A 25,670-nucleotide genomic window follows, 5' to 3' on the forward strand; every position below is an offset into this window, starting at 1 on the left:
GCAGGCTCTCGATCTGTGCCTCACGGCGCTATTAGCAGAAGGGCTTCGCAGCACTCAGCACAGCTCTGCTGCAAAGATAAGTACTGACAGCACATGTAGAAAGCTTTTTTTTTTCCTCCCCCTTTTTTTCTTTTCTTTTAATGTATTAATTTGACCTCTAGTGAGGGTGTGGACTGACTAGCTGCTTGTAGAAAAAAGCCACCCAAGCCTATTCTGTAGGCAGAAACCAGCTTATCTTCAGCCTTCCGTGAAGAGACTTAGATGAAACAGAAGACGGGAGCTTGTTTCACTCAATACTAATCACAGTAATGTAATATGTGTTTGCTTTTCTCAATTACAGGCCTGAAATGGGAGGCTCTAGAGAAAATATTTTTTTTCCTTCTCCCTGACAATCTTATCATTTTAATGTTGCCTGCTATTTATATAGGATGAGAGAAGCAGGAGCGATAGCGTGAAGCGCTGCGGCCCAGCTGAGGAAACTCAGCAGCAGGCTGCAGTCACCGGCTGCTGCGGGCAGGTGAGGAAGAGGAGGAGGAAGCAGAAGCTCCTAGCTACGTCTGCTGGCTCGGCGCAAGCCAGGGCCTCCGTTGCTGGTAGTGTGCCCACGCACGTGTGCTTGGTGGTTACATCTGTCGGTGGTTTCTGACCAGCACTGAAGTTTCAATAGCCTCTGGTGCACTGCCGATCTGGGGCAGAGTCAGAAGAGCTGTCAACAAGGGGAAAACCCAGGGCCAGGCGGGATGCCCAGCCCCGAGTGCCTCTGCTGCCTTCACTAGGTCAGGCCGTGGTTTCTCTCAGACGGGTGCCTGGGGCTTCTCCAGCCCCCTTCACACGTTGCCTTTCCAGCATGAAGCACAGTGAGGGAGTTGTTCTCTGTGTGGCTAGGGGGAGGAGGAGGAGGAGGAGAAGGAAGGTTTGCCCGGCTCCCACTGGGCAGTAGGGGAGAGCACGGGGTGCCTGTGGCGTGGGACGTGTTTGGGAACAGGACGGGTGGTGCGGGGAGGTGGAGGCCTGGCCCCTATGTGTGCCCTGGGGGAACCCTGAGGTGGAGGGATCTCAGGAGGCCGTGGAATGGCAGCGATTTGCACAGAACTACATTTCAGCAGATAGATCAAGTGTGTTGTTTTCGAGTGGGTAAACCAAATCCCTGAACTTTGGCTACGTTTGCAGGGACACGTCTGACCATCTGGGTGCTTAATTGCTGTCCTTTTCTCATGCAGGAGCTAGTCTAAACTCCAGTAAAGTCAGTGCAACCTTATTGACTTAACGGATTGTGCCTTCTAGGGCCAAGTTATTTCCTCTACAAATACCTTAGAATTTGGGCAGTGGGTGGGAAGGCAATTGGCCAGCCCTACTTCCTTTCCTTGCAATTGACTTGGGTCAGTGGAAGTTTTGTTCTTTCCAGAAATTATATTTTTTAAAACTAAAAATTTTTTCTTTTTTCAAGGGGTGAGAGAGAGAGCAAAAGAATGCTTGCTTTTTCAGAAAACTTTTAATAATTGCATTGAAAAACAATACAAACTAGTTTTTCTTGGTTTTACATTCCTGATTTATTTTAGATGTTAAAAAGGGAAGGAATGACAGGAGTGATTCTAAATTTCTTTTTCAAGAGGAGCCATTTGAAACTGAGCATCCTTAAAGTCCCAAAGAAAAAAATTATCACTTTGTATAGAGTGTCACCAACTTCTTCCCTCTGACCTTGAGCACCTTTAACTTGGATGGAGTTCATAGGAATTTTATGAAATCATCTTGAAGAGAAAGAGGCCAGTTCTCCGCTTAGTATGAAATCTGTGAAAAAAGTTTTCTATTTATTAGCATCAGTCTCTCAAATTCAGCACGTCACTGTCAACAGGATAACTCAGAACTGGAAGATTACTGAGGAAATATGATTAATATGTAGAATTTTCGTGAGGTGGGCTGATGTATCAGCAAACACATACAAAGATGCTAAAGAAGGCTACTGGTATTAAGACCTGGGTATCAAAGTCTTATTCACTCCTAGAATTGCTGGCCTGTCTGGTATACTGAAGCTTCCGGTTTTCTCTTTAAACCAATATTTATACAGAATGAAAATATTCACACTATAAAAATTTAATATATAAACCCCACTATCCTTCTAATTATTCAGCCAGCTGTTTTGACATGTGCACTGACAAAGCTGGTATGAAGAAACAGTGGATTGAGTGTCTTTTGGTGTGAAGGGTGTTTTTATCTGTTAGCAACTGTTTAGTAGGCAGTGAGCCCTTAATAATAAATGTTTTCTTATCCTGATTTTGTTTTATTTTTTCCTGTTTCCTTATTTCTACAGCTTGGCCATCAGCTTCATGCCAGTCTTGGTCAGTCTCATCTGAGGGATCAGAGGCAATGAACTGGTGGGCAGTGAGAAATGCCCAGTTTCTGTGTGTGTGTTTTTGGTTGCCCTTTTTTTTTTTTTTTTTTTTTTTTTTTTTTTTTTTTTTACTGCATGGTTTTTGTTTACACTGTATTTTACATCTATAAAGAGCCTTTCATTGCAGAGAATCCCCAGCATCTTTAGCAGATTTACTGAGAAGCACCAGAGCGGTTTTTAACATGCTGCAAAAATGCAGCCACCTCTGAGGAGTAAGGTGTTATTTTTGCAGTTTGGGACAAGGTGTAAGACAAAAATATCTGCCTGAACTCAGAGCGTGGAGCACAGGGAGGTGAAATACTAGGATGCTGTTAGGTTTCTGGAGTTAAATGAGGATGTAGAAGGGTTGTGTGTCTGGGTACTGGCTTAGGGCATCTCCCTTGACCCCTTGTCTCTTGTTATAAAATTGGGCATAAGTCTGGGAATCAGTATGTGGTCTGTTGGGTGAGAAAGTAATGCTCTCCTTGATGGCTCTCTCAAAAATACTAACTGGAAGGAAAAATATTGATCCTTTTGGTGTGGTGTTTCAGAAGGGTTGAGCATACACCTGGGAGTACGTACCCAGCAAAGCACAATGAAATGTCAGTGAGTAAGAAGGCCCTGCTCGTGCTGAGGTAATGAAGGACCCCACAGCTGTGTTCCTCCAAGGTTTCTCATAGTAATTTTCCATGAAGCTATGGAAAAATATTTATCCTTCCTTCTATAAACATGTCTGTAGGAGATTTAGGGCAAGGCGTGCGTGCACACACACACACAGAGAAAGTCCCCTTACACAGCCATAATTAACAAAATGTCTATGTTTTAATAGTCCAGGACATTACACAAAAAAAGAAAAAAAAAAAAAAAAAGTGTTTTCCTTGTTAGCCCACCCCACTTTTGTGTGTAATTAGACACAATATATATGTAATATAGTTTCTTACCATCTCCATGGAAATCCACATGCTGGGAAGAGTGTTCTGTGGGATAGTGTAGATTAGAGAAACTGTACTTACTTTATGACCTTCAATAAGTTTGGGGGTGCAGAACATGAAGTTAAATTATGAGGGTGACCCACCCCTTTCTTTCTGTTCTTTCCTTGCTAACCTACAGCTGGACTTTTTCATCTCTCAGGAACAGTCTTCGCTCACTTCCCACCGCTAGGAAACCAGCAATGTTTCCTTGCACCGATGCCCTTTTTAATAGTGAGGCTGCTGCTTCTGTCAGCAATCATGTCTCCCCAGCATCCTACCAACATGCAAAGGGAGAGTTGAGCACAAGTGTACCCTCAAATGGCAAGTTGTGTTTATATGGTTGTGGTTATGGTTGTACTGTAACCAGCTTTGCATTCCTGGGCATACACAGAGATGTGTCTCAATTTTCTGACTCCTCCAGTTGGCTCAACATGATTTCAATAAAAAGTCTTTGTTCAGGTCACAGGATGAAAGATAAGAAAGGAGTCCTTTAGCCAGGCACTGTTTCATCTGCTGATTCACAGAGGTAGGAGCTAAGAGGATGCACACAGATGCAGGTAACTTTTCCATAGGTGGTATAGTCTGACCAGTCTTCCTGAGGCTAAGTGGGTGTGGAATGGCCATCACTGAAGCAAATCTTTCTTCAAGACAACTCACGTAGGAAATAAGGTTGTTTTGCTCGGCAACAGGCAGCTTTTCCCTAAAAACAATAAAAGTACTGTCTTGTGGAACCAGTCAAATGTATGAGATGTTTTGTGAAGAATCTTGCTGCTTTGAAATTTGCTGCTAGTCTGAAGTCGAGATTAAAATTACTGCTTTTGTGACTTCCTCATTCACCTTCATTTTCCCAAAGCTTTAATTTCTAAGATTTTGTCTGTTAGATGTTCAAAATATCGTCGAGGTGTTTCAGCTGCAAATGTGTGTGGTATCTTGAATTAGGAAAGGAATGTTATTTCAATCAATAGATGAATTGAAACCATAACTGGATTTCTGGGGCAGAAAAAAAAAAAAAAGAGTAATGCAGCTATTCTGTGCTCATATTGTAGGCAATGTTATAATGGTGAGAAACATAAAAGGTCATATAATGGGATTTTAAATGACATTTCTTAAGTTTCCTCAATTAAATTTTAAATACTTTTTCCTGTGGGACTTTCCCTAGCATTAATTGAATTTTAAGAAGAAATTGTGGTTTTATCAAAACAGACTTTTGGAAAGCTGTTCTGACCATATTTAATACTCATCAGCTGGCGTTTTTCACTTCTTGCTTTTGAAAAATGCCATTTTTTTGCCTTTTTTTTTTTTTCCTTTTACTTTTTGACTGAAACATCAGATTTAAATAGTGAAAACTAGCATTCATTAAAGAGCCTCTGGCAAGGACCAGACCACTAGAAATGCCAGCATGGATATCCTGATGGATTCCTGCTTGGAACATTTGTCACTTGTGTCATAAGAGGGATATGATGGGCCATAGCCACGTCCTGCTGTGAGCTGCTCCGTTACGCGGGCTGGAGGAACTTGGCTGTTTCTGTGAGAGAAGGGTGATGCTTTTGGTGATTATAAAGACATCAGCTGTGGTAAGGAAGCTCAGGTGATGGAGTGCTATGCCAATCCAAGCTGTTATTCTAGTGATACTTTTTTACCCCTCTGCTCAAGAGCTTGCTGATCTCTTCTGGTCTGCGTATTCTTCTTTCAGCTTCCAGAAGCTGTCTTTTGCTGATGAGTTACAGATCTATATGATCTCTGTGAGAATTCACATTCCCTGCTGGTTAGAAAACAAAAAGCTGTAAAACATATTTAGCTTTTATGTTGATGTACTGTGCTGATCCTCTTACATCTATCAATGTCAAGCCTCTCCAGATCTCCAGACTTGGCCAATAATGGTCCCATTAGGTCTGGATACACAAGGGAACTCACTTTTTACAGCATTCCTAAAGGAAAGACTACTTTAGCAGCATGTTACTCAAATTAATTTAACATTAATTTAACATTAGAGAACAAGCCAGAAGAGTCTTGGTTACTACTTACCAGGTTTTTGCCACTTTCAGTTGTTCCCTGCAGTTATTTGGTATGCACGTATTCCTTTGGATGGCTAATCCGGGTATCAGACTGGGCGGAAGATGGATGGCTGCAGGCTTTTACTAGAAATGCATCCTTTGGCCGAAGGCCACCATGCCGCTGGGCTGTGCTTCCCTCTGTGGGCTCCAGGTGAATTACGAAGATCTGTTGTCTTTAGTGGGACTCCGTAAAGCTCAGGGAACCGCCTCCATAAAGCAGCTTGTGAAATCACGCATCTAGATCAGAACTTCTGTAAGACAGAGATCAGATTGCCATTGTCTCATTTTACGTATCAGGCCAAAAATCTTGCAGCGTGATTGTTATACGGGCAATTGCTCCATTCTGTCTGCCACAGAAATTCCTTTTACAACCTTGGTGGCAGTGCTTTTGAAGAAAGCAGTCTCCAGGGTTGTCGTTCTCCCTTGCTTGTGCCTAATACTACTCACTTATTAACATGTGGCAGAGCCGAATTTGACCTGAGCTTGCTCAGGGCTGGCTACCATTAATTGTAAGTTACAACAGGTAATGATGCTGGGGATCTTACTGCCACAAGGAGTCAGGCACCTCAAGGTCTCAGCAGGATCTTGGAAAGAAGCAGAAGCTCATCTGTATGCAGGCGGATGAACCAGAACATTCATAGTTATGTGAAGAAGGTGCAGGCCTGCCATACGCAAGACTTAGTTCTTTCTCTAGATGGCCATCACTCCTCTTTCAGCCCTTCCTGCTTTACTTTTCCCCTTTCTCTTCCTTCCCTGAGCATACAGTAGTGCCTCAGTCTGTCTACAGTGTGATTTGTACAACAGCTGTACACTACCAACCAGTATTCTAGCTGGTTCTCATTCTAATATAAATAAAAGTACTCTTCAGTTCCTGTGATCAATTTATAAAACTACATGAGTGGAAGGGCTCTTTTGTAAAAATGATCAAGATGCATCTTCACTCAGCAGCAGAGTGCGAATGGCTTCATTGGGACAGTTGTAGCCATTCCTCTCTTATGGCATTTACACCCATGTGACTGGGGAATGTGCTGAGCCCTGTGCCTAGCCGTTCGTTTCTTCTAGTAGCCTCTTGCTTTTATATTGAGTTTTATTAGCATTATTTAAATATTGGGCCTGTCAAGCTGGGAAGAAACAGAAAGGACGACTGCGAGAATGAGACAAAACATGATGTAAGGACAGTAAAATAAACATAGTACAGGAAAGGCAAGAAAGTCAAGCTCAGTAAAGCCGTAGGACGAGTTGGAAATCTTTGGATGGAAGGTTTTCCACTGGAAAATGCTGATTCATAGAGCGCTTCACAAAAAGGTGTTAATTTCAAATAAGCCTTATTTGGAACGAGAGATTGAAAACCATTTCCATACCATTACAGTCAGCCTTTGAAGGTTTGAAATTACTTCAGACTGTCTTTGATATTATTCACTCTATTTTGAAATTTTGATTGGCTGGGAATTTCAAATTTTGCTTCGCTTTTGCTCTTTTTCAGAATGCCTGTGTTAGTCTGTGTAGTTTGACTTCTTTTTTAAGTCAAAATGTTGCCTTTTCCCCCACAGGGAAAAAATATAGTTAGGTTGTGCAAGTCAGCTACAAGGAGAAGGTAGTTGAGCAAGAGTAACCTGACGGGAAAGGCCTAGGAAGAAAGGCAAGAAAATCCTGCAGCGCCGTACCCACAGCATGCTGAGCGCTTGGGCAGGATCTGCCGCGAGCCCTGCACTGGGAGGACGTAACCCCGTCGTCGGGCTGTGTCGGTGAGAGCTCAGCCCAGTGTGGCGGCCAGCTAGGTCTGTCACTGGTTACAGAAGGAAAAACATGAGCTGCTCTTTTCCTGTAACTTTCTTGATCTCAGGATGCCCTTTGAAAATGGAGAGGAGGACGGTACCCGCTGGCCACAGCCCCTTCCCATGGTGTAGGACAGCAAGCTCTTCTTTCTGCTCCATGCTTGGGTTCTTCAAAGCTTGAAGGGAGCTCACAGGGATGATCCACCCACATTGCTTGCATTTGTATATTTTAACATCACAGTGTGACTTCTGGACAGCGGTGACCATCCCAGAGCATTGCTTGAAAACGCTGTGCTTCCTTACAGCAGGGATGAAGGGGACAGGCAAATCCTGCAGGCCAGAACGGGAAAGCAGCATGAAAAGCAACCTGCTTTTGCAGGCAGGGCTCTTGCCCAGTTGAAGCTAACAGGAGTAACAGCCACCATTCACTGAGCAGAAAGGGGATGATGCTGTATGGGGCTTTGCTTGGGGAAACTGAGCCAGAGGGAAACAATAAACGCCAGCCAGACATAGCTACCAAAGCCTGTTTCAACAGAGCAGCAGAGAATGAGAGAGGTTTTGGGGTTAAGTTCTCACTGCACAGGGCTTGAAGCTTGGCGAAGCAACAATCTCTCGTTGAGTCTTTCTCTGTTTGAAAAAAGTAGGACTTTGAATTATGATCTTTTTTTTTTTTTTTTTTTTTTTTTTTTGTACAGAAACATTGCATCAATGAGAGAACAGGCTGTCATCAATTTTTCCACTTAATGGAAACAATTTTGGCTAACTGCCTGGGGTCAGCAAAGACTGAGTATTCATATGCTGTTGTATCGCTTCCATGGCACATAAAACCTTCTGCCTACAGAGGTCTAAATGTCCAGGTGACCTGATTCAAGGGAGATTTGTGTCCTGACTCCCTACTCAAAATAATGTAGGTATGGTGTTTTGCAAGTGTGGTATTTCTATCGTCCAAGTCAGAGCTCTTAGCTGCAGTAACCCTTTGTAGGCACCCTCCCGGAAGAAGCAGCACCCATTGGAGACATTTGGTGCAGAAATGGGGACAGGTTAGCTCAGGGTGAGGACTGACGCTGCGCCCTTGCACGCACTGGTTTGCTGTCATGTGCTGGGCTGTCAGCTGTGGCAGATGATCTGCTCTTGGTGAGCAGCTGGGCTGTCCTGGCAGGAAGGGTGAAAATCTCCAGTCTAGGTGTGGGAGGGAAACCTGGGGAGCTACTGCAGAAGTTGCAGGGTAAGCCCTTTCCCTGCATGAATCAGAGCACATGAAGAGACGCAGGTTTAGCAGCTACCTGGAGACACAAACACACGTCTTCATTGCCCAGGAGACTGGGCCACAGGTGGGGAAGTGACCTTTGTATGAGCAGCTGCTGCTGACCTGTCTGCAAATTAGCATGAAAAATAAGCGCGAAAAATGCACATCGGTCCGTCACAGATTGAGGTCTCTGGAAGGGAGGCAAAAGTATTTTAGAAATAATAATAAAAAAATAATAAGAGTCTGGTAGCACAGTCTGCTGAGCCAAGCATTCGTGCCACTCACAAGGACAATATTTTATGAGGCTGCCTGTCATATAGGGAGATGCTGAGAAACACCGATAGGATGATTGTATCTGATTTGCTGTCACTCTGCATATGAAAAGCTTGCTAAAAAAGTGGGTGGGTAGTGGGAATGGGTTGTGATATTAGGAGAACCTGCTGAGCCACCTTTGTAACTGCAGCATTGTTATAAGAGAAAGAAAGAGCAAACCCCAAACGGCGACCCACCTACTCTGCTTCAATGAACAGCTTTGGTTGTAGGACAGAAGTTTCCCCAAGTTCCTGGAACAATCTTTTGTCTCCTACAGATTTTATCTCAGCCAAGGCTTAACCACCATCAGAAAGTGTATTAAGGACATGTTCTGCTTCAGGTTATGTTTAGACCATGAAAACAGAGCATTTTTTACGTATGTCAGCTGGCATGCTTTAATTAACCTGGGTTAAAAAAGTTCAGCCTATCTAAAACAGTATTTAAAACAATGTGGGTATACATACGCGTTTTAAAAAGCTTCTTTGAATGTGATTTGTCCCCTCTGATAAAAAGGTGTAATATGTATTCAAAACTGTGCTGCTTATAAAACACAGACTGGTAAGAATAAAGCTCTTTTCCCATCGTAGCTGTGGCCTGAAGCTGTATAAAGATTGCTGGTATTTTAATAGTGGCAGAAGAATTTACTGGTCCCCTTAACCTTTTTCAGGTCTGGTTTGGTTTTGTGATGCAGACAGGACGTGGCTGGCTTGGTGAGCTTGCTCGTAACCAGCATGGGCATCTTCCAGAGAGCCAAAACCTGGGGCAAGGAGGCGGCGTGCGAGAGGAATCAGGACGGCGCAGCATGGCTGGGCTGAGCGTTCAGGTTGGTGCTAATTCTGCCCGAGTCCTGTTTCACAAGCATGCATTTTAATGACTAGTTAAATGGGCTTGTTTGTTTAATTGTGCGATGCTTTTGGCTTTATAAGTGAATCATCGTCAGCGCGCATCCCTGGGTGCTGGTGATGACTGCTGAGCGTGGGGGAGCTGCTGGCAGGGCGCGGGGCATGCGCAAGCCAGGGCAGCGAATGCAGCTGCAGCCCCAGGAGCCCGGCACACTGGAGTCATTTGTAGTTTGTGTACAGCTCTTTGGGTGCAATCCTTCAGCCTCCTGCTCCACTACAGCCGGGCTGCCCTCCCGTGAGCTTCCAAGTGGATGGGCTGCGCTTGCTGGGGACAGATGTTGCTACTTAAATGTGTCTAATGAGTTTTGATTTTCTTCTATCCCCCCCGCCCCTCCAGAATGTAAACATTTTTGTAAGTGGTGAAATCAAATACGGTTAAAGCATGAAGGGAAGCAGGGAAGCCAGTTGTCTGTTTAGCTGAGAAATCCCAAGCTCAGGTAACAGTAAACAGAGCTGGTTCCTTTTTTTGGCAGATACCTAGGAGAGTGTTACCTGCTATCTGTGCAACTGGGGCAGGGGTGCATCAACACACATGGTCAGAGGGCTGGGGAGGAAAAAAACAACACGCATATATATGTATGGTGTCCCATCTGGCTTAAATATTTACAAGTTTTAGTTCAGTAGGAGCAGGATATTTGAGTTCAGCTGACCCAACCAGGAAGGGTGTGTGTATTCATTTCCATGGGACGAGGGGCTCCTTCAGATGAACTCCTTTTCTCTCACACCTGCATTTTCTTCTAAAATAGTTTCTTCTGCTGCTGTTTCAACACCAGCAATCGGTGTCATTAACCTTGTCCTGCTTGACTGCCTCTGGACTGACCTTGCTGGCTGGGCACAAGCCAGAAGTTTTGAAGAACAGGGAGGGACCAGGGATGGTAACTGCTGCAGGACACACAGCTCCATCCTAAGCCCGTTATTCTTGTGTCATGGCTCTGTGCTGGGTATCAGTGTTGGGCTTGGTTATTGCAAATACTTCCACTATTGGACATTTGGGGAAGGGGACGTTAATTGTCACTAAGGATTATGAGCAAATTGTGTTTTTTTGACCACTGTTTTATATTCTTGCAATCTGTAACTCACTCACTCTGCGTATGTGACTGGGTAGGTCACTGTATGTGAATAGCAGTGTGTGTATACGTTTCTTTCTTTGCCAGCTAAAGCATACCCTGAAATTTCCCCTAGTTCTTTCCCTGTGGTAACCCCTTCGTCTCTGTCTCTCCCCAACCCCCTTTTTCTCCTTGCATTTGCAAATGCTGTTGAAGATCCCAGCACAAGCCCAGCTCTCCTCTCCTTCACTGGAGCTTCTCCTCCACATTGAATATCTGCAGCGGTCATGGCTGGGACTCGGAGACTGCCTTTTCTTAGCAACGGGCTACAACTTTCTGCTCTTCTCCTGTTACCTCAGCATCTGCAGCCATGACACTGTGAAGGGCTGTTCAGGCATGTCAGTCCACCAAAGCCTGAGGTTAAACAAATGTGGCCAGCTTTTGGTTTAATCTCAAGGCAAATAAAAACACAGAGTTGTTGGTTGGTTCTTTTTTTTTTTTTTTTTTTTTTTTTTAATAACTTTAAACAGAAAAATATTTCAAGTTATATTATGATTGTTTTGGCCCTGACTTTACTTTTGAACAGTTAGTAAAAGTGGCTGCTTCTGTTTCGCTGCATGTCTTGGCAGCGAAAGATGACTTCTCCAGGAATCCCGAGCTGCCCTAACCTTTCAGGATGAGGTTGCACAATGTGTTGGCTTCAGCGGTAGGCCTGGCTGGAAACTCAACTCTCCTCTCCTCTCCTCTCCTCTCCTCTCCTCTCCTCTCCTCTCCTCTCCTCTCCTCTCCTCTCCTCTCCTCTCCTCTCCTCTCCTCTCCTCTCCGGCTGACAAGGAATGCCCTGCATTAAATCATCGCTGGTCCCCTGGTTTGGGAGGAGGAGGGAGGAAGAAGAGAGCAAGAGTAGAGCTGCTGTCAGGAGGGGAACTGGCCACCACGGCCGACCTGGGGTGAGCGTTTGCAAAGCTGACTGCTCTGCTGACAGTGTGTGTGGCTCCCCAGTGCTGAGGACAAAGGGGTGCCTGGTCTCGCAGTATGCTTGCCAAGGTCTCTGCGGGCAGCAATGATCTGTGCTGCCTGTCCTTCACTCTTTTTTTTTTTTTTTTTTTTTTTTTTCCTGTTGGTTGCATGTTTTACAGGGGCATTTTGAGAAAAGTCAACAAAAGCTCTCCGGTGTTTGTGTACTGTGAGGTGCTAAAGGCCATCTCTGCAGCGCCCTTCTGCACAGGTTTGTCTCTGCGTACCAGCCTCACTCCCTGAACCTGGTGCTCCTTTCCTCCACGGAAACAAGCAAAGAGCAAGCAGAGGCTCTTGTAGGTAGAAGTGTGAGGAATCTGTGAGGAATAGTGAGCTAACTGCAGCAAAAATGCATTTGGCAGATGTATCCTTTCTGTTTACAAATACCATGCAGACATTCTTTGATTTACTATTATTTATTTTTTTTCTAACCAACTTTTCATCTTGTTCAGTGAACGGTTAAAGGGAGCATAGCTGAGTCTGGAGTATACTTGCACATGGTTTGAATATTTGCTATTTGCTTTAGCTCCATTGGTTGCTCACACTGTGCTGTACTTTTTTTTGTTATATATTTTTCATTTTTTGGTGCTTGCCTTGGGAATTCCCAAACCACAAGAAGCTTTTACATTAGCTCTGCAAATGCTCTCAATGCAAATACTTGTGCCAGTCTTTTAGCATATCTTCATTAATGGATATATGTTTGCACAAGAACCTGCAGTTTTATCTGTGTTTGCGGAACCTTCTTGAAGATGGAACTAAATTGCTGTGAATGTTTGCAGTAAGCTCATGAAAAGGAACCTTCAACACCATGAATTTGCAGGGTTTTTTTGGACAAATACCTGTAAATCCTTCTCCTTTCCCCTTGTTGTACTGTTTCTCCAATATGCATGTAGCTGGGAAAGGCAGTAGCTATATGTTTGAAGAAAATAAGAGATCCAGCACCTATCACAGGAAAATATATGTTAGTCTGATTAAGTTAATAATTGCAACTGTCTGTGAGAGCTGTTTGGTCGGGTTGTAGGGTTGGTAGCACTCTCCTTGTAACTGCTCCATGCTTGTGAATAAGGGGGCAAGAACTGAGACGGTTCACCCAGGAAGGCTCCTGTTCTTATCAGGGATTTTCTGAAATGTGAGAGCTCCAAGTTCCTACATGCAGCCCTGTTTGTTCATAAAGCCCTCCTGCAGGGATGTCTATTACAACACCCCTTTCGTCTCAATCAAGATAGGAAAATTCAGCGTAATTAGTGAAGTCTGTTTGCATATAAAATATGATAGTCCCTTAAAATTTGTCTCTTCACACGTATGACACTTATTCTGTCTCTGCTTGAACTGTTTGTTTGTTTTGACTAACTCTCATTTACCTGTAAAAAAAAATATTTTTCTAGTTAGGGAGGGCTATATGTTATTTTTTCATGCCTTGGTATTACAGAAATTCTTGGGTAGTCTTTGAAGGTGATTTCATGTTGGAGCAAGCGTAATCCCTCTTTGCAAGAGGGGTAGACAGCTTTAACTCCTTTCTTTTAGAGGTGTAGAGTTTTCGGAGGATATATGCATATCTATCAGCCAGTTGCTTTTCGGCTTTTTTCTTTGTTGCTGTTCAAGTCTCAGCAGAGAGGATGTTATGTTGTCTGCCGTGTCTGTGGTTTTGCCCCGTGTTTGTAGAGAGTGTATATATTTACTATTTTGGTGAACTGTATGCCCATCCACTATTATGCTACACAAATGGGCTTTATCTGTTCAACCCATGTTGCTTGATTCTGAATGCATGACTTGTCCTGAGGAAATAATTTAATTCTGGCAGTGCCTCCTGGTTTTAGTTCTGACAGGCCTTATCAGATAGCGTAGACTTTGAACTTTGCATGTCTCTTCCTTTTTGTCTGTTACTTCTACTAGCACAGGTAGAAGTCCCATTGAACTCCAATGTGTGGCTGTGTATGTATGTATATAGCTTTTGTAACACACTCTGAAAGGAGTTTTGGGGTTGCTATCAATAACTCTTACAATATGTTCTCTTGTGGTTTATGGTCATTTTCTACTCAAATGGTTTCACTTCCTTATCTACTCAAGGCAGATAAACAGATCTGCCGTTAGATTAATTGAAACAGGAATATAGAAATGCTGCGGTTCTGAGGATGGCTCCGTGAAGATGCTATTGGTTTTCCAGACCAGGCTCAGGATAGACATGCACAGCTGCCTCTCTCACATGGTCTTGTGCATGCATGCAGGAAGTAAAATAGTATTTCACAGCAAGATTATGGCCTTTACATATAGAACTGCCAAGGCAGAGAAGACATACTGTATTACCACCAAAAGGACCTATTAATATTTTTTTCCAGTGGGTTATATCTCTTTGTCTTCCATCGCTTTCTGGTGCTCCAATATGGTTTGGTACAGTAAGAGATTATACAGAGAGCCTTGTCAAAGCAGATTTTTTTGGGGAAAAAAAGCATTTAGCAGTCTCAGCATTAGAATTATTTCTCCATCAGACTGTCTCTCAAGTGTACCAGGTTAGGTAGTTTGGTGCTTGGAGAACTGCTAAGGTAGCTTTCTGTTGCCTACACGACCACTTGGACCAATGCTGCGAGTGTTGAATAATGCTCTGAGTACACCGTGGCCTACACCGATTGTGGCAGACAGTATCATTACTGGAAAGTTTGTTAGCATATGCAAGCAAACAAAAAAGGAAACATGTTAATGTACATACAAAACAGTGCTCTAACTCTGGAATAATAGCGTGAAGCGGTTGTAAACCTCAGTCCAACACCAGCCCAGGACAGCTGCATGCAAACAGGAAACTATGCCACATAGATGGTGAGTTATCAGTAAAGTCATTGCAATCATTATTAAAGGGAAGAATGTGAAAATGTAATCAAGCACTGCAAATATTAAAATATTTATAATGGATTGTCCTCATTCCACTATGCCAGCATAAAACACAGGGAAAGCACCAAGAGGAGCTTTTACCAGATGAAAGTGGAATTAGTACTGACTAAGTCACCGACAAAAATTAATCACTGACAAAATTCATACTGACAAAGTCACTGCTTGCAGTCAATACGAGTACATGCAGAAACCTAGTGATACTCAGAATGGGACAGACGAGTGTTTCATGTTATAGAGACACTAGGTACTCCAGAAATCCAGTCTGAACAGACATATATTGTGGTATCCCTACAGCAAAACTGCTGAAAGATTATCAAAATGTTTTTGAAGGTCTGAGATTTCTTCCAGGCACCCTACACCTGGAAAAAGATTAAAGAATTTGGCTGCTATAGCACTTGCCCCACCGAGTAATTGCTGCTTAAAGAGGGGGAAAAAAACGTGAACTAAAGAGAAATAGAGAGAAGAAAAGGTACTGTTGCCAGTTGAAAGGGTTATGAAGGGAATCGGCATGTGGTCATCATGGAGAAGCCAGCCAAGCTGTGATGTGCAAAGCTGAGCACCTTGGAGCTCGCTACGAAGTGTCTGCAATTGAGGAACCAGTCTCTTCAGTGGCAAAAATGAAAAGCAGTTATCTTTGGCACTGAATGCTGAGGGTACTGGCAAGTGGATGAGGAAAACACCTACCTTGCCACATTCTGGGCATCAGCAAGTAAACAGAGATGGTTGAGGATGGCATTTGAGATCAAAGTCAAAGTGCTGCCAATAACATCTAGTAACGTATGGGGTCTGGTACTGATGGTATTCTCACACAGACAAGAGTGGAAGCTGTCTCAAATTAAGATCTCAGGCTTATCAACCTGTTGGGAAGGCCAGGGAAGTACCTCCTTAGCAGAACCAGAGATAAAGCAGTGGCTGTTTGCAGTGCCATGTGTGGGATGCTGTTTCCACCTTAAAATGTCCTGACCCCAGCAGCGTGAGTTCTTCAGCCAGTGCTCACAGTGAAAAGGGATATTTAGCAGTAAAGATATTTTGTGAGAAATCTAAATTTCGGGTATAGGTATGTTGAACCATTCGATTCCTGAGACTATTAAATATTTGTATGTTTCTCTTTTGACAGCTGTCTCTGCCCACTATACTGTTACGCTGGCCTATGTGGAGAGAGCAACACAAACATAGTGACTACCAGAGATGTAAGCACCCAAGGAAATTTTAAAGTTAAGCCCTATGAACATTTGTAATGGAAATGCTGCCTCTGAACTGGACAACTTTGTACTTTCTGCAAAGAGCTGCTGAAGAGTGTTGGTGGGGAAGTACCTGCTCCTGCCTCAACCCAGCACTTCCCTCGGAAGAGGGCAGGGGCTGGAGCAGCAGCCTGGGGTGCCTGTCTGCAGGCTTGGCTGCAGCAGTCGGGATGGCCCTGCTGCCCTTGGTACTGCTGTAGAGATCTGTGGTCTCCTATCTCGGCCAGTCTTGCTGCAGATCTGGCCGGACGCAGCAAAGGAGTGAAGCCATTTGTGCAGAAAGTAGCCATCAGCCACAAGAGAAGGTATCGTGGAAACTTCTGATAGTAAACCACAAAGTGTTTCAAATAAAATGTACAGTACTGAAAAAGAGGCTGATGTGTGCATGTCTGACACCTTCTGTAAAAAAGAGCTTGCAGCAAGAAATTGTGCAACTGAACAAGAAGATGAGATCCTCCACATGATAGAGAGGATAAGCCAAGCCAGATACGGCCACTTTGTGGGCAGGGGTTGGAAGGAGCTGGGGAACTGAGCTGCTCAGCACGGACAGACGTGTGAGAAGGGATGGGCACAGGGGAGGAGTTGTGCTTATGGCTCAAAGTTATCGAATGAGCAAAAAGTCCACAATAACATCATCGGAAGGCAGATGGATCAGTTTACAGAGAGCAGAAAGTATTTTAAAAAGATACAGTGATACAATGGATTAAAATGCTAGCAATTTCATATTCTTGTCATAATAACACAGGTTAACCAATAGTGATGAACAGCTGTAAAACATGACAAAATGAAGCCAAAGGAAAAAGACTATGAAATATACATCATTTCTATAAGACCTTGGAGACCTTTTCACCAATACCTCATTGTTGTAAATTACTGTTTGGATTTTGAGAATTCAGTTGAATTGTTAGATGTTATTATTGTGATTGTCATGGACAGAGCAATGATACTTCCAGGTAACCTGGTGTCCATAGACTCATCTTTCCAAGCTATGTATGGGTTGTTCCTTATGAACATCTCTTATTTAGCCTTTCACTCTTAAAAATTAGCTTTTTAAGGCCCAGGTTAGTTTTACATCTCTCAGGACGCAGTTTGTACTGGTTTCCAGAAGACAAAGTGCAGGCCAGAAACTGTTCCATAGAATTCTGCTGATTTCACTTAGGAGGGATAAAAGAGACTTGAAAATGTGGATCCACTGGTGAAAGAGGGACAGGCCCTTGAGAGGAGATTTTCAAGAATCCTGAGTTTCACAGAGGCATTTATTTAGCAGGCAACCAAAAACCATGCAAGTTTCATCCTCCAAACCGGAATGTGTAGGATTTCTATTTGTACGCGTTCCTAGTCATTTGGAGTACCACAGACAGCCCACATACATCACCATTCCCAGGAAAAAATACTTCCAGAATTTAGATTTCATTTTGTACTGCTTTGCTCTCCTGGAGAAGAGGAGTTTTCCTTCGCTTGCTCACATAACAGCCAGTAAGTGCAAGTCTTTTTTCAGGCTGTAATAAACAGCCCATGAGGCTGAGTTGGCCTCAGCGAGTTGTCACTTTCCTCATTAATTTATTTTGGTGTTTCTCTTTCTTTCCCTTTCTCTCTCTCTTTTTCTTTCCATTGTTTCCCCCTTTTCCCCCTGTTTTTCTCCCCTTTCTTCCCCCTTTTTTTCTTTCTTACCATGACTAGAGAATTGAAGAGTTGCCTTAAGATTACATGAGCATGGAAGGAGGGTACACTCACTGCAGTGACAAGTGATGAAGTGCAGATGAGCTCCAGTAGTAACTTGGGTTTAGGACAGGGGGTCTGCAAGTCCTGACAACTTTCTCACACTCCTTTCCTCTGGGGCACTGAATAAGTTGCTTTTCTGCCTCAGTTTCTCTATCTGTAAAAATGTAAGAACAGTGTGATGATGATAATTGGCTTCCCCCAAAGGGGTTGAGTGAATTAATTAGTTAATATCTTTAAAATGCTTTGAAGATGAAAAGTATAGTGTTGATATAGCCCTGCTGAGAATCTAGGACCAAGCATTCATATTAATGAGAGTATGATTTTGGAAGTTCAGCACGACATGCAGTAAAAAAAAAAAAAAGTGTATTTATAGTGGTGCATTTAGTTAATATTCATGGCTTTGTTCTCTGCTCATAAGTTTGCAGCAAGAACATGAAGATGGGAGAGAGAGTAAGGGATGACTGTAGAACAGGGCAGAATACATGTTGTGGACTAATCCAACAAGTCATTTTGCCACCATAAAACCATCTTCAGACAGCTGCAAAGATTTTCATGTACTGGAGCTGGAACAGGAGAAAAGGAACAGATCTTGCTAGATCTGCTGCTATAATAATAATCCGTTTTCCCTTCCAGGCAAAGCCACAGGGCTAGACCTTGCTTGTTGTGGTGTTTAGTCACCTTTGCACTTTATCTTACCTGCAAATCTCAGGCTGGGAATCAAATTGCAGCCCTCCTCAGCAGGGTAAGTCACTGTGATCCACCTTCTATTGTTAAGGAGTCATTGCTAAACCAAAGGCAGGAGAAAGATTACCTGTCCCGGGGTGAAAGGCAGAGAGGCAACGCTGTCCTTCCATGATGGCGATGAGGCAGGAGGACCACAATTTTTAGCTTTGGGAACCATACTTGCCCTTTTTTGCTTTCACAGCAAAATTTCTTTGCGCGTCTGATGTATGGTCTGAAACCATTACGACTTCTGTGCTTTCCCTTGAGTTAATATTTAATTCCTTCTTAAACATTAACCTTGGCTAGGGCTGCTTTTGAAAAAGAGGACTGCTGTGCTAATAACACTAATCATTTCCTTTTGAAAAGCTTGGGAACAATGTGGAGCACTGTATGTGTCTGAAAAGTAAACTCTCTTTTAATGACATATGTTACTGTTTCACAACACAAATATATTTTTTTTTGCTGTTTCTTCTGATGTTTACAAACTGTTCCTGCCCAAACTGCAATCCATGAATATTCTGTGGTGAACCCACCTCTTGAGCCTACTCCTTTGTTGTGAAGCAAAGCAGTAAAGCAAAGATCAATGTCCTTTTACTCTCACCAGTTCATGTGGTATTAAGTCAAGTGCAAGTCAAATATAAATATATTTGTAGCTATAACTACCAGACGAATGGCACTTGTCAGAAACATTTCTCAACCACAGACATCAGGAAGAGAATCTGTCATGTATTTATTTATCTTAAATTGTTATCAGGCACCAAAGACTGCATAGTCAGCTGAAAACTAACCATTTCTCAAGGGGTGCGTATGTGGGTATGGGACCCCAGAGGTGAGAGCCCAGCAGGACTGACACCCCACATGGGAAATGGTTATTCAGGGCCTATAGCAGAGGCTGGGAAAAGAAGAGGAGCTGCTTGCAGATGCTCACAGGGGTGCAGCTCTACTGGTGGAGGCAGGTTGCTGGAGGACATTTGGGCTGGGTGCTGCCAGTGGGGAATGGGGACCCCAGTGGGGTGTTGCGATGTAGCCGGCAGCACAGATCTCATTGCCGGAAAAGCCTTTCCCTTTATCCCCCGCTCCACATTGAGCTATCCAACCTGCCCAAGGCATGACGTGACATCAGTTTTTCTCTCCCGTTTTCATGAGTGCAGCTCCTACATCAGCAGCATTTCAGGTAATTAATGGACTTTAGAAGAATTCCAGGAGTTTTCCCTTAAAACAAAAAAAAACAAAAACAAAAATAATAAAGTCTGTATATTAGCTCATTAACTCTTGCAGTATTTCAGGGATCAGTTCATGAAATCAATTTCATGAATTTGCACATGAAAGTGCAAAGGTGTTTCCTGCTGGCTCTGCTGGGGAGGGTCGTGGTGTTGGGGGGTGACCGCCCCTGCAGCTTGGTCCTTGCCACTCTGAGATTCAAAGCCACCTAGGCAACTTAGGGCAAGGCAGGAGAGCAGCAGGTTAATGATGGTTTGGGCATACGTTGCTGTGAACAGGAGCGAAGGGCATTGTAGCAGCATCCTTAGGACCCAGACGTGGTTGTGGTAGCAGTGTTGGGTGCTGCTGACAGGGTGAGGATTGAAATCACTTGTGACAAAGTAACCGCCTCCTCCAGCCAGGGCACTGTGCTTTGGGCCATGAGGGCAAAGCTACAAGATGTGCCCGAGCCTGAACTCGGTGCTGTTGTCACCCCGACTTGCTTGGGGCCTTGTCCCCTGAGACTGCTGCTGCCACTGAGGCACCTGGCTGGGCATGGGTGGCAGCAGCATGGGACCAGAGAAGATGTTAGGACTGAAGGAGGGGCCGCCAGGGTGGGCAAGGTGGAAGATGTTGTATGGTGTTGTGACACAATTTTTTGATATAACTGCTCTGTGGGAATTTTTTGTTAAGGGCAGAAACATACGCTGGAGTCACCTGTTCTTGCTGGGTCCTGCTGAGGGATGTTGAGACTCCACCAAGGCCTTCCATGAGACTCTGTTAAACCCATGTGTTCTGGGCTATTTCTTCTGGTCGGGAGCCTCTTCAGTGCTGCAGTCTGAGAGGCCTCACAGCTGCCTATGGATGTCCCCGAGAGAGGATCCTCTTCCCAAGAAAGCATCCTGGGGCTCTTGGTGGGTGGAGGTGAGGTAGAAATGGGTGCTCTGGGTGGTGGGCGGCAGAAATAAGAGGAGCTCTTTCAGGACACCCGTGGCTGGCGTAGCTCTCCTCTTCTTGCTCACGCTGCTCTGAGTACAGTTAGTGTGCAGGTTTTCAGCCCTCCGCTGATGCAATTAACTTCTTCTATATACCTTTTCTGCAGGGCAGGAATTGTCCTAATTATTTTGCGGTTCTGGCAAAATCAATTTTGTTGCTATTCCCCCCACATTTGCATAGTAAGCCGTACTGACCAGTCAGCAGCTCTGCAGAAAGCATCCCAGAAATGCTGCCCCTCCAGTTCTGCCAGCCTGGGCGGCTGCCCATTATAGCTCCTTGGATACACTGCCCCGTGGACCTCCTCCATGCTCCTCATCATCAGTCAGCAGTCCTAGAATCAGAAGAGATCTGTTAGCCGAGGACTCGTTCAGAGTTTGGTGCGTACTGCTTTCCAGGATGTTAGGGGACAGAAAGCCCCAGGCCATTACGATTTCAAAAAAGGAGAAGAAAAGATTGGAACTTCCTTCTCCAAAAAGCCCTGAAGCTCAGGAGCTGCTTTGCTCTCTCCTCCTCCTTCTACCTTGTGAAAATTATACCAGTCCAACAAGCTCCTTCACCACTCACCCTTTACTTCCTGGAAAATAAAGACACCGAACTGGGAAGGAGCTGTGGGTTAATGAATCTAGGCACTTCTGCCTTGGCAAGCATGTTGCATGATCCCCTTCTCAAATTTATCAAGCCCCTTCTAAGAGCCCAATATGTTGTTTTTTTGGAGCCAGATCCCTACATCTAGTGACTACCACCCTCCATATAACTTGTAGCCTAAAAAGCCCATCCAGCTGACCTCAAACATCAGCATTGTCTGTACTTTCTGCCTGGCAGAGGTAGCCCCGCTGCCTTTCAGCCTTCACTAGGAGCTCCTCAGCCATACCCAGCTGAACCCAGTGCCCGAGCGCCCCTTGTCCCCTGCACCCCATGCCTGCCGCCAGGCTGAGCTGGCTCCCTCCCTGACCTAATTAATTTACAGCTCGCTCTGCTACCTCTGCGTGCGCCGGCTGTCTGCCCTGACAGGCTGCCACTTGACTCAGAGCAGCTCAGTGCGCAGGGTAACAATAGGCACGTAGGAAGGTGTGGAAATGTTTTTGGTAAGGAGGTTGGCAGAAGAGAGCTTCACAAAAGGAGTGGTGTTCGCAGGAGACTGAGGTACTGGAACATGGGAATGGGAGGCGGCTTTACCTATTAGACAGGGCCTGGACAGGATGTGCAGGGAGCGACAAAAACATAAAACAAATTAAAAAAAGGAAAGGAATAAAAAACCAGAGTGCAAATAGAGAGAACAATGATGGAGGCGTAGTTGAATGCAACAGTAAGCCTCAAGGAAGAGAGGCCGGGCTGTCATTTATCAGGAAATGGCAAGAAACACCACAGAAGGGTGGCAGAGGCAACTCCATAGGAAAGGAGTGGGATTTTGACAGTTTAACCAGCGTGTTCTTGCACTGGTAGATACATCGCTGCTGTACAGCAAACTGTGTTTGTGTTATGAGGCAGGTATGAGATGACTGTGCGCCATGCAATGCCGAAGTATAAACTTCTCTCTCTCTTTGTATAAAAGCTCCGAGGCTATCCCAAACACAAGGCCCTGGATTTCAGATTTCTCTGTTTAGTCTGTGCGCTATAATTTAATCTAATATGACAAAATATTTGTAAGCACACATTTGTTTTGTCATGCGTGTGTTTTACGTCTGACTTGAAACAGAATTAGTGTTTTGTATGTGATGCTCGCTCTTTGAAAGAAAGAAAAAAAGGTCTCCTATTCCTTACTGGCCTGGTCGTTTGCTAATCTGCTGTGATCAAGTTTTATGACCCAGGGTCAGGCTAATCCCCAGTGGTCATGTAGTTACTATAGTTTCACTGATAGAACAAGGTCTGCATGCTGTGAAGCGATGCAGCCTCTGTTTCTAGCGGGGGTAGTTCTGCACGTCGGCACGGAGCCTGCTCCGACCTCAGCTGCCTTCATAAATGGATGCAGTCACTCTTTGAGCCGGGCCATGCCCCTCTGCCACTCATTCGGCTTGTTCTTCTCCACTTGTGTGCTCCTCAGGGGGTGTTATTGTGGTTCTGGACCACAAAGTGAGTTTGGAGTTTGAAGTTGTATGCAAAAAAAAGAAAGAAGGGAGAAAATGTTTGCATGGATTTTGCCTCCCGCTTCATAAAAATGTGAGATTTGAGTTGTTATTGACTTGCAGATAACTAATGTTCCTAGGATAAAGGTGACAGTAAAACAGCAAAAACATGTAACTAGTAAACTCTGGATTCAGTAAATAGACTACAGGTGTGGATGTCAATAGCTCAGCGCTGTCTTAAAAACTCATTTTCTGGTTTTCTTTCTTCCCAGTTAACCTCCACATACCTCAGTTTCACTGTGTGTCAGATAGGAATAATGACAATTCTTACTTTATAAATCATCAGTGATTCTTAGAAGAGGGAGTGACACTATATTAATTTGTTTGGGGGCAAAAATCAGGGCAAGGTGAGATAAAGCGTCAGAGATTGTTATCTTTGGTGCTTATCTTCTAACTAACAAATACTCTGTGAGACTGTTTGTTTGTTTTATGCTCACAAAAAGGAAAACTCCAACCAGAAGTGTGATATTGCTTACATACATGCTGCTACGACTCTGCTGGTGACAGACTGTTGTTTATTAGAAACCCTCACAAACTCTAAAGATGGGTTTACATTGCATTGATTCCTTGATCCATTGCTGTAATTACATGTAAATTTAAATTCATTGATTCAAATTGCACTGAGAAGATAAGTGTTATCAATTGGTGAGCAATTTCCTTGAGCGCCTCCACTGCAGGAGGAAGGGCTGAGGAGCTTGGTGCGGAGTGAGGCAGGCAGGACGTGATGCAGGGCAGGAATTTGGAGGGTGCACATTCCCACCCTTTGCCCCTTCCAGGGCTCCAGCCGTGCCTCTCTCTGCTTTGTCTGCTCTGCAACCAGAGGACGTCAGTCTCTAGAAATGTCAGCCCACGTCAAGCAGCTTTCAGCAGCTCTAAGTTAACTAATGGCGTTAATTTGCTTTAAATACTTTTTGCCTTTTCAGACTCTCAGCCCTTTGTCAGTGGGACAGGACCTGCCTCCTTTTGAATTTGAAATGTGGAAACCTTCCTGCTCACTTGCCAGACGGGCTCTACCTTGGATGTAGCAAATGCAGTTTGATATCTCTAGCAGACTGTCTCCTCTCTGTTGTGTATCTTATCCCTTCTCAACCTGGAGGCAAAAGCTGAAATGTCACAAAGTAGGCAGCTGCTTCTTCCTAAAACACCTGTGAGTCAATTCCCAGTGGGCATGAAGATGAAGATAACTTTGAATGCTTGCAGGGACAGGCTCCATTCATCACCTAGAAGTTCCTTGCTAATCTGTTTCAACCCTCACAGACACTTTTTTCATCAGTTTTACAAAATATTTCCAAGTTCTTGTCAGCCAGGCCGGCTGTGTTGCCCACTGGATATGGGAGGAAGCTGGGGTCCAGGAACATCTGATCAGAATCTTAAACTGGTGTGCATTTAAGTTGTTTGTGAGCTTCAATTTCAGTGAATAGTGACAGCAATTCTTATTTCTCTTGTTATGAAAGCAGCTCCTGACACTGCACTTTATACATCTGACAGTTCACAAGCAGAAACTGTTGTATGTTGTCACCCCTGGTGATGTGGAGTTACCTGTTAGTAATAATTATACAACACTATCTGAAATACAGGTAATTGCTGAAACATTTTGAATATCTTGGGAAAAGCTCCGTAAGTGTCCAAGAGTCAACAGATTTGTTTATCGAAAACAAGAAAGGACCTTATACAAAGAGATCCCCCCAACCTTATTTATTTATTTAAATTACAGCATCTTCTGTCCTGCATGTAAATGGAAGTGACATACTGGTTAATGGAGAAAAAACTATTGCAGGTTGTAGTATGTCTTCAACGTGAGTTCATGTGTAGCTTTAGAGGCTATTTGCTGAGGATTAATACTATAATCCTTGTTCTTTTGTTTTAGCATCTTGTAGCTGGGCTGCCTGCTGGAGAGAGTGAAAAGAATTTAGGCAAAAGAATGAAAAAAGGCTGGATTGCTTAATCATGAAGCAGCGCCAGGCTGATATAGGATGCCACTGTCTGTTATATCTCCAGGCAGCATCAGGCTGAGGGTGAGGTAAGCTTCAGTTTGCTTCACTTCATGGGGCTTGAAGGGTTCTGTTTTATAGCTGTGTTATACACACGGAAAATTCTCTCACATTACTCATATTTCTCATATTTCTTCTCCCTATGTCCTTGTATTGTCAAGCCCACACAAATAATTAAATAGGAGGAAAAAAAAAGTCCTTTTTCTTTCCTTTTTTTTTTTTTTTAAATATATTTAAGGTTCATGGGGGTGCACTTTTGCTCATGTTTTTCAGTTATTTGCCGAAACCTCAAAGGCTAGACATGTATTTGTTTCGAAACAATCCCCCGCACCCCCCAAGTGAAAGCTGGGTGGCTCCCCCCATCGTCTGCATGGAAGATTTTAAGAAACTCCTGCAATGACAGGAAAATCACTAAAGCAGGGTAACCAAATGAGATTTATGCTCAAGCTCATGACAGAACACCTCTTCTTTAGTGTGAAGGTCTTGACAAGCAATAATGTCAGTGGCTTGTAAAACCTGCAAGCTGTTTTAAAAGTGTTTTTACGTGAAATTAAGTAGAAGCAGGAATATTTTTCAAACTTTTTTTTTATCTTGAATTGCATTATTACTGTCTCTGAATAGCTATTGTGCACAAAAACTGAACTAAAAGCTTTGTGGTTTGTTCCAATGTCAATGTCTCGCTTAACTCTTTGTTAAATAGTCTTTTTTTTTTTTTTTTTTAGGTCGTCTTGTAATTTGGTGTCCTTCACTAATGCACTCAGGAGGACGTGTATAAACAGAGCAAGTGCATTATATGCCTATTCATTGTTTATTTCTAAAGAGGCCTAATTTTTTCCTCATGTTTATTTTCTGAGTAAGAATTACTGTGCTCAACAGTGTAATTGTGCATAAAAGAAAAAAAATACCCTCAAGAACATGTAAAAGTAAAAATTGGGATATCGTTCCTCTAACTCTTCAGCTGTAGTCATAAACCCAAAGATACGTTTAAGTTCTAACTTTTCTTAATGGCTTTCTAACTTTTCTTAATGGCTTGTGTGTTTGGGCAATGTGTATAGTAAATCAATTATTCAAATGAATAAATTAAATGTCAGTGGATTGGA

At 43.7% G+C, this 25,670-nt stretch overlaps 3 long non-coding RNA genes across 5 annotated transcripts; 2 read left to right on the forward strand and 1 right to left on the reverse strand.

Annotated features, from left to right (window-relative positions):
- Nucleotides 1–281: 281 nt before the first annotated feature.
- On the forward strand, nucleotides 282–16,185 carry LOC311434470. The gene is made up of 4 exons (XR_014691514.1): nucleotides 282–310; nucleotides 428–517; nucleotides 9,394–9,549; nucleotides 15,692–16,185. It is a non-coding gene; the product is annotated as an uncharacterized lncRNA (long non-coding RNA).
- On the reverse strand, nucleotides 1,400–18,481 carry LOC311434473. 2 transcript variants are annotated; one of them, XR_014691517.1, is made up of 3 exons: nucleotides 18,349–18,481; nucleotides 5,365–5,644; nucleotides 1,400–4,329 (listed from the first exon to the last, which is right to left on the reverse strand). It is a non-coding gene; the product is annotated as an uncharacterized lncRNA (long non-coding RNA). The 2 variants fall into 2 exon arrangements; XR_014691518.1 differs by having other exon boundaries at nucleotides 1,400–5,101.
- Nucleotides 17,719–25,670, forward strand: LOC311434472. Of its 2 annotated transcripts, XR_014691515.1 has the most exons (4): nucleotides 17,719–18,279; nucleotides 20,154–20,374; nucleotides 24,447–24,599; nucleotides 25,293–25,670. It is a non-coding gene; the product is annotated as an uncharacterized lncRNA (long non-coding RNA). The 2 variants fall into 2 exon arrangements; XR_014691516.1 differs by lacking the exons at nucleotides 17,719–18,279; nucleotides 20,154–20,374 and adding an exon at nucleotides 21,483–21,599.

This window comes from Aythya ferina (genome assembly GCF_964211825.1).
Source record: "Aythya ferina genome assembly, chromosome: 3".
Taxonomy (NCBI): Eukaryota; Metazoa; Chordata; class Aves; order Anseriformes; family Anatidae; genus Aythya; species Aythya ferina.